We start from the raw sequence: 13,539 nt of genomic DNA, 5'->3' as shown, positions 1-13,539 counted from the left end.
CATCTTTCTAGGAGGTCTTGGTGGAGGTTACAAGGTGAGAAACATTAATATAATCTGCTTTGAAGAATCTTCTAAACCAGAGGGAGAGAGATAAACCATCCAGATACATCTTCATTTGCAGAGTTGAAATAGAAAAACAGTCATGAACAAGGATAGTCTAGGAACTAGAACTCGGGAACTTAATTAAAATTAGAGTTCAAAGGCCAGGGAGATAGGTCTGTGGTCACTGCTCTGCTGGGCTCAATCATCAAATCCTTCTGCTCTTTTGCCACTTTTACCAGGATTTGGCCATGGCATCCTGAATATTCTATAGGAGTAGCCTCTAAAATGGAGGTTCAGGGAGGGCCATGAACATGTGATATCCTTGGAGTTTGAGGATAGGTGCTGGAATTGCAGAAGCATGTTCTGGGTAGTTGCTAACAGTGACAATGATACCCATACTATGAGAAGCAATTGAAATGGGGAAAGGGTAGGATTTACTAGAAGAAGGAAATGCTCAGAGTCTAGTAAGTTCTGAGTGGAGAATAGAGCAAGATGGGCAGGAAAGACAGGCAGAAGTGTCCGAGGGAATGGCTCACACTAGCATGTGCCTGGCTGCAGCTTCATTTCTTTCAAATTGGCCTCTGCCCAAGATCCTTGTCTTCAGTTTTTTCTGTCTATTGCTTTTCCACTTTCATTCTCTCTTTCCCACTATTTTTATTCTAATTCCGATTGGATAATGCAGACATCTAATTGCAGAACCATCATAAATAGAATGATAGGAAAGGTAAGACAACCCCCAGATTGGATATCTCTTACACCATTGTTCCTTGCAGGATATGCTCATTTTTCTTTTTTCACACTCTATGGTTGATGTAAACCATAACTCTCTGTTTGGTCTCCCATTTATACACCTAGTTATGTAATCAATCCCAATGAGGGAATAAGACAAATTTTCAACCAAATGAATGACTTTTTGAGCTAGAATTTCTGAACACTACATTTTTAGAGTAGGGGTGTAATTTGAGACAAAGCTATTTTCCAAGGCTATTGGATCCTGTTGCCAAGTAGCAGTACCTGAAGTTTTCTAGTCTTCCCTGCCATTGCTGCTGATTAGAATCTTTAGACTTGGCCCGGAACATAATTGCTTACAAGTGCAAGGCCAAGAGTTCAACCCTTGTTGCTGCCCACAATTAACTAAGGGATCATAACTCTTTGGGGTTATGTGAATTCCAATGAGAAGGGGCCTGGAAGACGGACTTGTTGCTAAAAATGTACCACAGGTAAGTGTGAAGCCATAAGATTAACCCCTAGTGATGCCACAAGTGCGAAGGTGATCCTAAAAACCACAGTCTGGGCTTAGAGAGAAAGAGAGACAGAGACAGAGAGACAGAGACAGAGACAGAGAGAGACAGAGACAGAGACTGAGAGAGAGAGACAGACAGACAGACAGAGAGAAACAGAGAGACAGAAAGAGAGGCAGGCAGACACATAGACAGGCAGACATACAGACAGACAGAGACAAAGAGAGAAGAGAAAGGAAAATGAAGGAGAAAGAGAAATTTCTAAAAAGAATATATTCTGGCACTTTCGTGGATAAATTAGAGAAATCCCTCAGTATAAAATAAAATTTATCTTTATCATCACGAGACAGCTTGGAGCAATTAGCGCTATGCCTAAATAGAATATTTGAGATGCTTAATGTCTTTTCATTTTTCAATAATTTATAGTACAATATGATAAACTATGATCATCCTATTGACATTTTTGATGGGGGTTCACACTCGGCAGCGCGCTCAGGGGTTATTCCTGGCTCTATGCTCAGAAATTGCTACTGACAGACTTGGGGGACAATATGGAATGTCAGGATTTGAACCACTGTCCTTCTGCATGCAAGGCAAACGCCTTATCTCCATGCTATCTCTCCGGCCCCTCTATTGACTTTTATTGAAGTAATTGTTTTAAAGTTCCAGAGTTATTATGCTAACTCCTCCATTAGCACAAACCTGAAATTTTAGAAAAGATTCACTACCATGGGTTCCCCAGAAGTCAGGACCTGAGACTGAGGTGTCTATTCCTTATTGTTCCAGTTCTCCATTTCCTCTCAACAAGATAGGGTGTTCTAAATGTCCCCTCCCTGACACACATGTTCTTGAGTCACTTCATTCTGCTGCACTGTTAACTGATGTTGTTGTCTGATAAAAGGTCTCTAGATGCAGTTAGCAAATTAATTAACTTAGGTATTCAAGAAATCAAAATAAAGCAAATAAGTGATCATAAGTGAAAATAGAAATATCTATAATTCTTTCTTTTGGTGTTCCTTACGTAAATATAAGGCAAATAAATAACATAGAAGATATAAACACAATATCATTCCCCTCTATGTAAAAGATAAAGAAAACAAGCAGACATATAAAACAAAAGAAGATTTTAGACTATATGTACAAGCTAGGAAATGGGAGAGATGGGTAATATATAAAGATAATGGCTGGAGTGATTGTATAGTAGGTTAGGTTTGTAACTAACCTAGGTTGATATCTTGTACCCTTGAGTACCACCAGGAGTCATCCCAGAGCACAGAACCAGAAGTAAGCCCTGAGCACCACTGGGTACAGGACAAAATCAAACAAACAACTTACATAAAAGGAAAATTAGAGTCTTGGTGGTCATTATAATGTTGTATACATAGATATCAAATTGTAATTCTATGTACCTGGAACCTATATAATGCTATAAATCAATTTATTTCTTTTTCTTTTTTTTTTTTTTTAGATCATTTATTCTCCTCTTGCTGCTTTCGTGGTATGTGGAAGACTTCTACTTTATCTTGGATGGTAAAATCAGACCTGTTTCTAGAGGTCTTAATGGCTGTGCAGATCAGGGAATGGAGTTTATGAAGTCTTTCTTTGTGGTTCTAGCAGTTATGCTTCTTCAATGTCCTTTTTTTGTTTTTTATGTGTTCTAGGTGTTTCAGAATAGTGCTACCATTCTGTGTTTTTCTTTTGTCTTCTGACTTACTTTGTTTAACATAATATGATCTAGGTCCATCCACGTTGCTGCAAAGTCTGTGATTGTATCATTTCTAACTGCCATGTAATATTCCATTGTATATATGTACCACATCTTAATGATCCATTCATCTGTTGTTGGACATCGAGGTTGGTTCCAAGATTTGGCTATTATACTGAGTGCTGCAATAAATAGTGGGGTGCATACGTATTTTGGAATGAATGTCCTTCCATCTTGGGGATATATGCCTAGGAGAGCAATTGCTGGGTCAAATGGCAGCTCAATTCTGAGTTCTTTGAGCACTCTCCAGACTTTCCTCCATAGATGTTGGACCAAGGGACATTCCCACCAGCAATGAATGAGAGTTCCTTTCATACCACATCCTCTCCAACAAAGGTTGTTCCCATTATTTTTGATGTGAGCCAACCTCACTGGTGTGAGGTGGTATCTCATTGTTGTCTTGATTTGGATCTCCCTGATGATGAGTGAAGGTGAGCATGTTTTCATGTGTTTGTTGGCCATCCTTCTCTCTTCCTCAGAGAAATGTCTATTCATTTCATCTCCCCATTTTTTTATGGCTTCGTTTGGTTTTGAAGGACTCAGGTTTCTGAGCGCTTTGTATGTTCTAGATATCAGCCCTTTATCTGATATATCAAGTAAAAAGATTTTTTCCCATTCTGTTAGCTGTCTTCTTGCATTAAGTAGGGTTTCTTTTGCCATGCAGAAGCTTTTTAGTTTGATATCAACAACATGAAGGACAAAAACCACATGATCATATCAATCGATGCAGAGAAGGCGTTTGACAAAATCCAACATCCGTTCATGTTAAAGACACTCAGCAAAATAGGGTTAGAAGGCACCTTCCTTAAGATAGTTACAGATATTTATGAAAAGCCTACAGCCAACATTATACTTAATGGCGAGAAACTAGAAGCATTCCCACTAAGGTCAGGAACTAGGCAAGGCTGTCCACTCTCTCCACTCTTATTCAATATAACCTTAGAAGTCCTAGCAATAGCAATCCGACAAGAGAAGGGAATCAAAGGAATTCAAGTAGGGAAAGAGGAACACAAGCTAGCTCTATTTGCTGATGATATGATGATATACATCAAAAACCCTAAAGAATCCACAGAAAAACTCCTAGAAACAATCAACCAATACAGTAAAGTGGCTGGATACAAAGTCAATACACAAAAGACAGTAGCGTTTTTATACACAAACAATGAAGTTGAGGAGAGAGAGATTAAAAATACAATTCCATTTAAGATAGTATCAAAAATATCAAATACCTAAGAATTAACCTTACAAGAGAAGTGAAAGATCTATACCAGGGAAACTTCAAAACACTTCAGAAAGAAATTGAAGACGATCTAAAGAAATGGAAGAACATCCCATCCTCATGGATAGGTAGAATTAACATAGTCAAAATGACTATTTTACCCAAATTGCTATATAGATTTAATGCAATCCCTATCCAAATCCAGACACAATTCTTTAAAGAAATAGAACAATCAATTATAAAATTCATTTGGAACCATAGAAGACCCAGGATAGCTAAACACATTCTGAAAAATGAGAAGTTGGGAGGTATCTCCTTACCTAACTTGAAACTATACTATAAAGCCATAGTAATAAAAACAGCATGGTACTGGAACAGAGACAGGACCTCAGATCAGTGGATTAGAACAGAATTCCCAGACATAAACCCCCAGATATATAGCCAACTAATATTTGATAAAAGAGGCAAGAATATGAAATGGAACAAAGAAAGCCTATTCAACAAATGATGTTGGTACAACTGGAAACTCATATGCACGAAAGTGAAAATCGACCCATATCTCACTCCTTATACAAAAGTCAACTCAAAATGGATCAAAGATCTGGAAATCAGACCTGAATCTATAAAGTTTATCGAGAATAAAATAGGCAGAACACTCGAAGACCTTTATATTAAAAGGGTCTTTGAGAATGGAGCACCAATGGCAAAAACGTTAGCATCAACTATAAACAAATGGGACTATATCAAATCAATTTATTTCTATAATAATTATATTTAAGGAGAACAAAAATTAATGAACAATAAATGAAAAGAATTTAAAGAACTTTGAATATTGTGTTGTTAGTGTGTAGGTTGGTATTATTATTCTAAGATTCTTGTGTTATTAGGATGGGATAAACAAAATTAAGAAAAAGAAGAATATATGAGCGTACAAGATAAACTGAATGCACATGTGATCTCCTCACTCATGCTCAGGTTAGCTCTTTTCTGCTATGTAGACCTCTATTATCTGCTATCTATCCTTTGGCACTAGTCCCAGACCCAGATGCATAGCAAGCCAGAAATGCAATTAGAATCAATGTAGGAATCAATGAAGTAATCACACACATGTGTGCATATGCAAAAGATAGATAAGGATATACTCATGACCACAGGTTTCCTTGACTTATAACTCCTTGTTATGAACAGTTATATATTACTTTGTGTCTAGACTTCAAACTCCTTTCCCAATTCTTTCTTTCTAGCTTTAAATAAGTAATCCAGCAAAACCATGAATAATTATTAAAGGAAATCATGTAGACTGGCATTGTCTTTGTGTATGTGAATATTCAATATAAGTGAAACCAAAAATAATTTTTCTTTAGCTAATTATTATCCCTAATTTGAGATACCACACTGAATAATACTGTTGAAGAAGTTAATTGCTCATCCATTCAGGACATCTGACAGCTTTTCTTTTTTCTCTTTGTTTTATTTTATTAAACATGAAGCTATTAGATTTATACAACTGTCATTATTCTTGAAAATTTAACTACTTTGATAAATCTATTGATAACCTTAGTTTTCATTTGGAGAATTTATTGCACATCTAGTCTCTTTGTCTTTTGTTTCCTTAATCTTATCTTCCAAGACACCAATGCCATGTACTCCCAAGGCCTTATGATTGGCTTTATCATCTAGAATATTTGGTACCTCAATATAAATTTTGAGGGCTCTGCTTTCTGATCATTAACTCTGGTTCATTCACCATGTTTATCTAAATTAATCAGTCCCTGACCACATCAAGATTCCTATTTTCTTTTTGTTCCTAGCCTAGATTCCATAGTCCATCATTATAATCATTTACTTGCAAGCCTTTAAATATGTTAACCTTCTTTTTACCCTTCATTAACTCACTTGGCTAACTTTCAACTCTGGTTAAGTCCAAATATTTTCTTGTGTTTGTTGCTCTGAATTTTGTTAGACAAAAATACACCACTTTCATATTGGCTTCAATCCAATGTATGATCATGAATTTCAAATGTGGTTGCAAGTAACACTGACCAATATTTTCATTTTTAAAAACTAATTAAAATTTGGCTCTTACTTAATGAGCTGAATCAAATTCTAGTCATAAACTGTTAATTTCTCAGGAGAAAAAATAGTATCACATCTCTACATGGAGAGACACATGAGAAAAGGTGGATGTTATGGACTAGGAAAGTTGCTTTTGGAACCTGAAGTTCACATGTATAACACTATACATAAGTTATAATTCAATAATTTCCAGGAAGTATTGGATTAGCTGGAAAAATTATCTTCATGGCAAAAAAAAAACATCTGGACAAGATAGTAGTCAGTGCTTTTCTCTATACCCCCTGTTCTCTCTCCTTATTTATTTATTAAATATATATATATATATCTCACATCTATAAACATGCTCTTTGTAACTTAAAATATAATAACATTATAACTACTGGTTCCCTTATTCTTCTTGCTCACTTTCCTTCACACAACTTTACTTCAAACTTTTCTTCAGGTAAAAGACTAGAGAGCTAGCTATGTAGTACCTAATAGGATCACCAGGTGTATGCTCAGCCAATACTTGCCTTGCCTTTGGAAGAGTGGCATGTGCAAAGACACGAAACTCCATCTTGAAATCATAAGCCACCACTATGGTTCTGAAGTGGTAGCCAAAAAATAATCTCCCATCCTCAACAGAACTCCCTCAGAGATCTTGTTGTCATTAAGGGATTCTCTGAGGATGATGGGAAAAACACACTCCCAAGTTACAAAAGAAACCATGAACCAGAACCCTAACACAAATAGTGGGTTTAAGGTTATAATCCTGAGCAATCAATCATTAATAGCTATTTGTATAATCTCTCTATAAATTATCTCATATTGGAAATGCTTAGGATCAATGAGCTCAAAACAAAGAAACAAAAATCCTAAAAAACAAGGAATGGATGACTAATAAAATACAAAAGGATATCAGAACAGAATGAAAAAACTACAAACAGAAATGTCAGAAATGAAAAACTTGGAAGGTGAAAAGAAAAAAATCCACTGAAGGCCTCATCAGCAGAGTAAACAGCTGCTGAGGATAGAATTAGTGAGCTCAAATTTGAGGTCCCAAAACCTCTAACCAACAGCAGATGAGAGATAAAGGCCTCAAAATAAATCAATATATGACAAGAGAACTTTGAAATAAATTTAAGAGGAACAATGTAAAAATCATTGGGGTTCCAGTAGTCCAGGAAGAAAACCTATGTAAAGAAACAATCATGGGTTAAAATTCTGGTTTTCCTCCTCCTTCTATATCTGTCCTTACCTTCTCTATTCATTCTCCTGTTTAGAACTCCAGCAATAGTTATCATACTCCTAACAAACATCCATTCCTAGTCTCCCTTAGTAAGCTCAGTTGTATCCATGGAATAATGATATTCAATTCCTCGGCTTACACTTTCTCTGAAACTGGCTTCCCATCTTTTCACCCACATAGCTCATACCGATCTCCTTCTCTGAATACTAAAACAAACTTGTCTGTTGCTGTTCTGCCTACATGCTATATCTCCTCAACTACAATATTCATTCTAAAGGGCAACCATGGGTAAGAGAATGAACGTGGTCACAACTCATAACATTCTCTTATCTCATACCACTGTTTTGCTATGATCACAGTTGACACTCAAACATTCTTAATAGATGACTGCAATGTTTCTCATAAGCAAGTAGAAAGCTGAGATAGCAGCGAAATAATGATAAGCAGAAAAAGAGCAACATGAAGTGTGGGAAAAGAGACACTAGGCACTGGAAACTGAAATCAAAGGGAAATGTTATTCAGTGAGGCCTCTGGCTGATACTGGGCTGCTCCTTTCCTTAGAAAACAGACCTAATAAAGCCAGCAATCAGAAAGACACTGCCATTTATTCATTTTAATTTGAGAGAGAGACACCCAAATCACACAACAAACGTAGTCAATGCCTGTCTCAGTAGGACTGGGAATCATTTGAGTGAAAGTAGTTTCAGTTCCAGATTAGTGTATAATTTGAAGCAGGTGAAACAGTCATGCTAGCAAAATGTGCATATGTCCATATGCAGTGGAATCATAAAATGTGATACATACATAACAATATAAAATGTAAGCCAAAAGATGATTTGTGGGGTGAAGAGACTGGAGAAGAATCATTCACATACAAATTTACTTTCTCACACTGAAAGACCTCAAGAGGCAAAGTACATTAACTATCTGTATGAGGTAGTTGAATAAAGAAATAGCTAGTCTGTTATTGAAACTGAAGGTAAGGAGGTCAACTGGTATAAAAATTGGAAAAGATGCCAAGGATAATAATTAAAGTATTATAAAAAAATGCTCAGTAATCAGAAGGACACATTTACTGTTTCCACAATAGTATCAATAACTCCTAGATGCACTTTAACAAATAAAACTATATTCAAAAAAATAATTAAAGTAGTTAAAATAATTTAAAAAGTTGATACAAAGAACAAAAATACCTAATACTCATCACATTTGACTCTTACTCCTGTACCCAGTTGTTCTATGGCTCATAAGGAATCTTTTGAGTGTGCACTTGGAATCTTTAGTATAAAATATGCCTTATGAATCAAAAATTGGAATGATTATATTTTATTATAACTTATGAAAATAATTTTTGTGATAAACATTCTTGACACCTTCATATATTTTGGGAACCTGTTAGACAGTGTTGTATATTGAAGTGTTACTTATAAAGATGAGTTAAGGGGCCGGGTAGGTGGCGCTGGAGGTAAGGTGTCTGCCTTGCAAGGGCTAGCCAAGGAAGGACCGCGGTTCGATCCCCCGGCGTCCCATATGGTCCCCCCAAGCCAGGGGCGATTTCTGAGCACATAGCCAGGAGTAACCCCTGAGCGTCAAACGGGTGTGGCCCAAAAACAAAAAAAAAAAAAAAAAAAAGATGAGTTAATAACCCTGACTTTTTTTAACTTTTACTATTTTTCTAAGGACACTTTGCCTTGTAGTTATCCAAATATAAAGCCTGAGCTTATTTTTAAGATGGAAGTTTTGAGGATTTTTTTTTTACTGTTAAATTTTTAAAGCCTTTCATATTAAATTTCAATATAACTTATGACATTATGACATATTTTTATATATTTATGGCACATTTTGCTTTGGACATAGCAAAATACTTGATAATAAGATGTCATGAATATCTGATGAATTAAAGTGAAAATGGTTTCCTTTATTTTAAGAATAAATAAAAGTGAAGAAACAAAATGAATGTAAATATATATAAATGTGAATTCCTAGATACTATCAATAAAGATTTAATAAACTTTTGTCTCACAAAAGTGACAAGGAAATTTAAGAAATAAAATATTTAAATTATTCTGAGGTATGTTGAGTCAAAGAGTAATGAAGGAATGGAATTATTTACACATTTAGAATTATATTATTATTTTGTCTTGTTAAATCAGACGATGACAACAGTGCCTATATTTTATTGCCCAGCATGATCTAAGTTTCTGGGCATTCTTTCAACAATTAACATAATAAAATCAAAGAATTTTAGGATAGTAATCGGAAAGCTTAAAAAATGAAGTTTTCCATGTTTCTTTAAGATGCACAATTGATTGTAATGAAAATGTGGACAATGTGATTGACCAGTTTGCCTTTATTTTTACCCATGCGATGATAAAAATACTTATCCTATAATATATATCTAATGTAGTTGTTTTATAATGAATATGATGAGAGCTGATTGATATCAACAAGAATCATCAGTGCAAACCATTCTAAAGTAAAAGAGCCTTTATTTTTTGTCACAATGAAAAGAGACATACATGGGACTGGTGCAGAGGCTGAGGAAACTAGTCCACAGAAACATAAATAAAGGTGATAGATAATACGTAGGTCCTAGAGAAAGACCATCCTTAGTTGGGTTCTTGTTGAAAGAAGCTGTTATCAATAAAATTATGCAAATTAAAAAAATCCTAGACTAAAAGATATGCTAATGTTTTTGGAAAAAGGAGATTTATAAGGGGAGCATCAGGCTTAGAGATAAAAAGGGATAGCCAGATGAGATAATTTCTAAAAAAATCTTTGACATATAATGTAAAAAGGTTCTGAGAGATTCTCAGAAAGCAAATACATCCGAAGTTAATAATTTTATTCTGCATAGTGACATAAGAAATAAAAGTATTTATTTTATGTATTAAGTATTTAATGCAAGGAGAACTTTTTAAAGATTTATAGAGTCTAGGCAATACACAGACTCCCCAAAACGAAAGATGTAGGCACTTTTTTGCCATCACTGAATTCACAACCTACCAGCAGAGATAGACATTGACACACAAAGCAATGATCCTGAGTGATAAGAGCATTCCATGAAGGCATGAAAATGGTTTCAAGGATGCCACTTTTCTTGGGAAGGGCAAATGGCATTGTCATAAAAAAATGACAAAGTGATATTTGAATTGAACTAGGCGAGGTAATAGGACATAGAGCACAGAGGGGCATTCCAGGAAGAATCAATCATAGCAGTTCTGAACAATGTGTTCAGGGAAGGTCTGGACCAATAAACTTTTAGGTAGTATCAAGGAGGAAGGAGACAAGTGACAAAAGCCTTTATTCCAAGGAGAGCTTGAATATTAGCTAGCAGGCAGCATTAGAGAACTCTTACACAGAGATATGCCATGATTTAAACTTTCTCTTGGAATGATATCTCAGGATGGAGGTAGTAGAGGACAGAGGGTAGTAGCAAATGGAAACATCCACTTCACTCACAGCAGCACATTCTGTAGCTCTAGCCTGATTGACAAGGATATAGCTCCATGGCTCAGAGAAGCTACTTTTCAGAATAAGACAATGAATCAAGCCTCTTAAAGGGTTTCCAGGGAAATTGCCATAAAATGTTCAGGAAAGAGAAAGATAAATAATATTCCTAAAATTTAATTAATTTCTCTCTTTCACTTTGCCTGGTTTAATGTCATGCAACACTCTTGATGGGGACAATCTAGACATTGTTCCATTAGTATATTTCACTTTTATATCAAGCCTCAAAATTTACTGGTTTTATTTAGTATAATGCACTTGTATTTGACATATTTATATCATTCTCATTTATTATTAAAAGCAATTTATGTTTAGGTATTGAGGATCAATAAGACCCCTATAATGTTTATGCCATCATATTTTTTATGGCAAGCTCAGAGTGTTTGAGGTTTGTTTTTATAGGTGATTTTTAAAGGCAATTTTATAACCTTTACTCTATCTTGGGTAAAAAAAAAAAGTCTACAAAAGTTCTTTGGCTATATTTGCAAAATTCTTCATGAAGCCATACAAAAGTAAGGAAGAAACTGTGACTAATTAGAATTGATATTTCTGTCTCTTGTATTATATTACTTTAACATATAGTAAATATCACATGTCAAGTACAGTGTGATTTTTTTAAATTTTATTTCTTTCCTTTCTTTGTTCCTTCTTTCCTCCTATTCACCCATTATTTCATTTATATTTTTGGAGATATTAATGATTTACAAGAATGATTCATATCTCTGAGGCTTAGCACTTTTCACTGCTTAGCAATTACTAAATGAGAAATCTCTGTTGGCTTAGGACTTGATGCAATATTTGACATTTAAGAACTTACCAGTTGTATAATCTGGTAATTACATATTAATGTATTCATCAGTAAGGCAAGTAAATACTAATAAGGTATAATTAAAACAGAAGTTATTTTTTGGGGGGTTCACCATTCTTTAAAAATTATTTTGGGTGAATTCATACTACTCTCCCTAGACAGAAAGGTAGCTGCCTTAACACCTTTCTCATTCTTAATTACAAAATATGGTTGAAAATAAAAATTGAGGTTTTGTTTGTTTGTTTGGTTTTTTTGTTTGTTTGGTTTTGAGGGGTGCTATACCCAGCGGTGCTCAGGGATAACTTCTATCTCTGCATTTAGAAATCACTCCTGGCAGGCTTGGAAGATTATATTGGATGCCAGGAACCGAACCTGGGTCCCTCTGGATCTACTGAGTACGAAGCAAATGCCATACCTTTGTTCTAGCGCTCTGGCTCCAAGAATTGAGGAATTGAGTTTTAATTTAGGTTGTACCACACAAACTAGATAAGATTAGGTAAAAAATCAGCAAGTAATAGCAATTTTATATGTCTTCATCTAAATTAAAACAAAACCAGCAATAAAGTATCAAGTAGATTTATAGCTAGATATTCTCTCCTGTTACTAAATGGTGAGAAGCATATAGTTAAAAAGAGCCTTCATTAATTTTTTTCTTTTCCTTTTTTTTTTTGTGGGGGGGGGGCACACTTGGATGTACCCAGGGCTTATTCTTGGCTCTGTGCTCAGGAATAACTCCTGGAGGTGCTTATTGAACCATATGTGGTGCCAGGGATAGAATGCAGGTCACCTGCAAGTGAGCAAATTCCTTATTCACTGTGCTATCTGGGGATTAAGTTTTCTACTTCTTTCTTTTAGATCGATAGGTACCTCACATGGAAATGAGATTTCAGTTAGATATAAACATAGAATCACTGAGTAATGTATTTAGGAAAGGCCAGGGTCAAGAAACCTTCAAATCGGTATAAAGGAGAAAGAATCAAGTGACAAAATGTCTACATTTCATGAAACAGCTTAGACATTATATAGCAGCAAACGATAGTGGACTCTTATCCAGTAAATAGCTTGGATAAGACATGTTAGTTCCAGAGAGATAAAAAGGGTGACAAATTCTTACATGATTGGTAATATCCTAAGATAGATCAGGTCTTAACTGGTGTTTATAATCTCTACTTTTCTGGGAAGAAGACTCTACTTCCAGAAGATTCAATGGGTAAGTCCTAACATGATGCAAGATGATTCAGAAAAAATTCAACATAATTTGTATTCACAAACTCTGAGTGTAGGCCAATTCTGGCACAACCACCTTTGACATACTTGTCATCAGTTCACTGTGAAATCTTTCAGGCAGGAATCAGACAGGAGCCAAGCACTAGCCAGCTGTGTGTTCCAACTCTAGTAGTCACATACCAATCACATTATAGAATTCCACTAAAGCCTTCTCACTAGGCTCTTTCTACAAAGCAACTTTCTTCACAAATTCTATTAACTTCATTTATAATGCATTTATACACTTGATTTGAGTGATTGTCTAATCACTCTTTATCCTGCTCTAACTTTCCATCTTTTCAAAGTTAAGTTATTCTGAGTAATTTCTTTTATAATTCCTTTTAAAATTTATTTATTTATTTATTGTTTGCGGGCCACACTATG

At 35.2% G+C, this 13,539-nt stretch overlaps 1 protein-coding gene across 1 annotated transcript in view; it reads right to left on the bottom strand.

Annotated features, from left to right (window-relative positions):
* The window catches only part of ITGA1 (integrin subunit alpha 1), a 162,589-nt gene that overhangs the window by 61,276 nt on the left and 87,774 nt on the right, over positions 1–13,539 (bottom strand). The gene's annotated exons all lie outside the window — the stretch shown is intronic.

This window comes from Suncus etruscus, chromosome 2 (assembly GCF_024139225.1).
Source record: "Suncus etruscus isolate mSunEtr1 chromosome 2, mSunEtr1.pri.cur, whole genome shotgun sequence".
In the NCBI taxonomy this organism is placed as follows: domain Eukaryota; kingdom Metazoa; phylum Chordata; class Mammalia; order Eulipotyphla; family Soricidae; genus Suncus; species Suncus etruscus.
Note: the sequence above shows the minus strand (reverse complement) of the source record. Positions and strands in the feature narration are given on the sequence as shown.